The 3,182-nt window shown below is 40.4% G+C and overlaps 1 long non-coding RNA gene across 1 annotated transcript; it reads right to left on the reverse strand.

Annotated features, from left to right (window-relative positions):
- Positions 1-676: 676 nt before the first annotated feature.
- Positions 677-1,828, reverse strand: LOC131309907 (uncharacterized). Its single transcript, XR_009195040.1, has 2 exons — positions 1,529-1,828; positions 677-1,438 (listed from the first exon to the last, which is right to left on the reverse strand). It is a non-coding gene; the product is annotated as an uncharacterized LOC131309907 (long non-coding RNA).
- Positions 1,829-3,182: the final 1,354 nt, after the last annotated feature.

Raw genomic sequence — 3,182 nt, forward strand, 5'->3', positions numbered from 1 at the left:
CCTAATCTTGTGTCATGGTCTTGCAAGAAACAACCCACGGTTGCCCGGTCTAGTGCAGAGGCCGAATATCGTGCCTTGGCATGCACTGCTGCGGAACTCACATGGCTTCGTTCCCTCCTTTCTAAACTCCACATCCCACTCCAAGCACCTTGCTTTCTCTACTATGATAATGTTAGTGCTACTTGTATTGCTGCAAATCCTGTCTTTCATGCCCGAACAAAACATATTGAGATAGATTATCATTTTGTTCGTGATCTTATTACCAAGGGTGCTCTCAAGATTCAATTTGTTCGTATGGACAACCAAACAGCAAATATCTTTACGAAAGGCTTGGCGTCCTCAAGGTTTCTTTTGCTTCGAGACAAACTCATGATCCGTTCACTCCTCATCAGTTTGCGAGGGGCTGTTAAATGAATGATTTCCAGGCTTGATCTCAGCCTTTGACTCTTTTGATTTCTTTCCTTGTTTACCTCATTTATTCTCTAGATGTTGTTACTGTAGATTAGGGACTGATTGTAGTGATTTCTTTTGACCTTTCCATTCAGGTTTTCCATAGTTGTCGATCTTATAAATAGATGTACACGATGTATATACGTTATTAGTCAATACACAAAGCTTTCTCTTCAGGAATCAAAGCACCTCCAACCTTTGTGTAATCACATTACAGAGAAGTGTATCTGGGAAACAAAAGCATCTCCAATTAGTTATATTTCAGGCATCGGCAAACAGAAAATCTGCTTCCATGACATTGTCAAAGTAATGAGTAGTTTTGATCCAAATACTGATAATGGAAAACAAACTGCAGCCATCACCCCCACAGAATCCTGAATTCAGAATAGGAGATTTTCTTAAGCACGTAGAGTTTTGACATTTTCTCCTTTCACCGTCATTTACAAAAACACTTCATCAAAGAAGTAAGGTATGACAAAACATGAAGGGCAAAAGCTGTAATCAGTGACCCCTTGTCTTCCTCCTATACATTTCGTGAAGCGGTTTCTAAAGTGCCTCTAAACCTCATCAAACGGTATGAGACGACATCGACGATATGTTCACCAGCCGGATGAGCATCCAATTTCAGGGCCACTATTTTTATTTTTTTTTGATAGGCATTCAGGCCCACTACTTGTAAGTGATTTCAAAAAATTTCTTGCACGGCCAATTCACCGTCAATTCTTGAACGAGTGAAAGTGCCACAACGTGTTCCCAGTATCTAAAAGAGCTATACAGCTGATGGAGCACTGAACTCCAAATTTTGGACCAACCTACGTCAGCAATCTATTGTCTGCAACCTTTCTTCTTGCAGACCCACGGAAGATAAAGGGTCCTGATCCGAAACACAATTCTGTCTTGTTGCATTCCAGAATTCATCCAAGAGTAACTTCCGGACTTTCTTTCTCAAACTAGAGGCTTCTTCAGGTTTGAACCACTCGTTACTAAACTGATAATCAGACAATGATGGACAATTATAACGCTGAGGCAATTTAGGAAGCCAACTTAAAATTTCAAGCGGGGGCACAAAATACTCTACCATTGCTAAATCTTTCTTTTCCAGCCTTCGAGGAGCCACATCGATGAAACGTTCCATGAAGTAAAGAACAAATAGACCACAGTCATAGTCATTTTTCTGTTGTGGTACCTGGTGAGAGAATGAACGGAATACGACAGAAAAGGAGCCGAAATCAACATGACGTATATTTCAAGGTTTGTTTCGCCACCCTGTAACACTATAACAGTAACAAAGAGTTGAAATTCTCGATCAATCTGATTCTATTGAAACCATCAGCCCATAAATTCATAAACAATATAGAAATGGAATTAAAGTTTTCTCAAACCCGCAGTAGCCTATGTAGAAATTTGATAACTATTTCGGTGGAAGGAAGAGAAACAAAACAAGTTCTTTCTTTCTTACTAATCAAACTTTCTTTCTTTTATTTCTTTCCCCACTAACTTACAACCGGATAGTACTCTATTTATAGTGCTAAACAAGACTCTTAAAATTCGTATTAAAAACAGCTTTAAAACAGAACAGTAAATTCTGACCCTTCCTTGCTAAAACTGCCATAACTCTCTATAGAAGACTCCAAACGCACCCCTTGGCCTTTCAGCTACAAAGCCTCTTGACCTTTTATTTTCCACTAACTTCTAAATTTAAAACCCACTAAAGATAGCATTTAATGTTTATTCAACAAAACTCCCCCATAAACTTAAATGCTTCTACCATCCTTCATGCCAATCATCTTCTTGCATTTATCGAGAAGTACTTTCGGTAGCGGTTTTGTGAAGATATCGGCAGCTTGATCCTGACTTGCCACATGTACCAATTCCACACTTCCTTCCTTCACATGATCTCGGATAAAGTGAAAACGAACGTCGATGTGTTTGCTTCTTTCATGGTTCACTGGATTCTTTGCCAACTCAATTGCTGATTTGTTGTCAACTTGAATCACGGTTGCACCTAGTTGCTTTAGCTCCATCTTGCTCAACAAATTTCTAAGCCATATCGCATGACATACAGACCAAGATGCCGCCACATATTCAGCTTCACACGTCGAGAGCATCACGATCGGTTGCTTCTTTGAAAGCCAAGTAAACGCAGTATCTCCCATAAAGAACACATATCCCGCGGTACTTTTCCGATCGTCTATGTCTCCGCACCAATCGCTGTCGGAGTAGCCAACCAATTTGTAATCTTCTGCTTTTGAGTAGAACAACCCGAGTGACACCGTTCCTTGGATGTACCGTAGGATACGCTTCAACGCCTTCCAATGTGAATGAACCGGCTCCTCCATGAACCGACTTACAATGCCAACACTTAATGAAAGATCCGGCCTTGTGCATGTGAGATAGCGAAGGCTTCCTATCAAACTCCGGTATCTACTCGCATCGACACGTTCTCCTCCATCGAACTTCGAGAGTTTTGCACCTGGTTCCATTAGTGTTGATACCGGGTTGCAATTTGTCATCTTGTACTTCTTCAGAATCTCTTTTGCATATGTCTCCTGTGATATAAAAATACCCGTCTCTGCTTGTCTAACCTCCAAACCAAGGAAAAACTTCATCAAGCCCAAATCTGTCATCTCAAATTCCCGTGTCATTGTGCCCTTAAACTCTTCTATCATCTCATCATTGTTACCCATAAAAATGAGATCATCGACATAAAGAGCAACAAATAACATGTTACC

Source organism: Rhododendron vialii, chromosome 12a (assembly GCF_030253575.1).
Source record: "Rhododendron vialii isolate Sample 1 chromosome 12a, ASM3025357v1".
NCBI classification, from domain to species: Eukaryota; Viridiplantae; Streptophyta; class Magnoliopsida; order Ericales; family Ericaceae; genus Rhododendron; species Rhododendron vialii.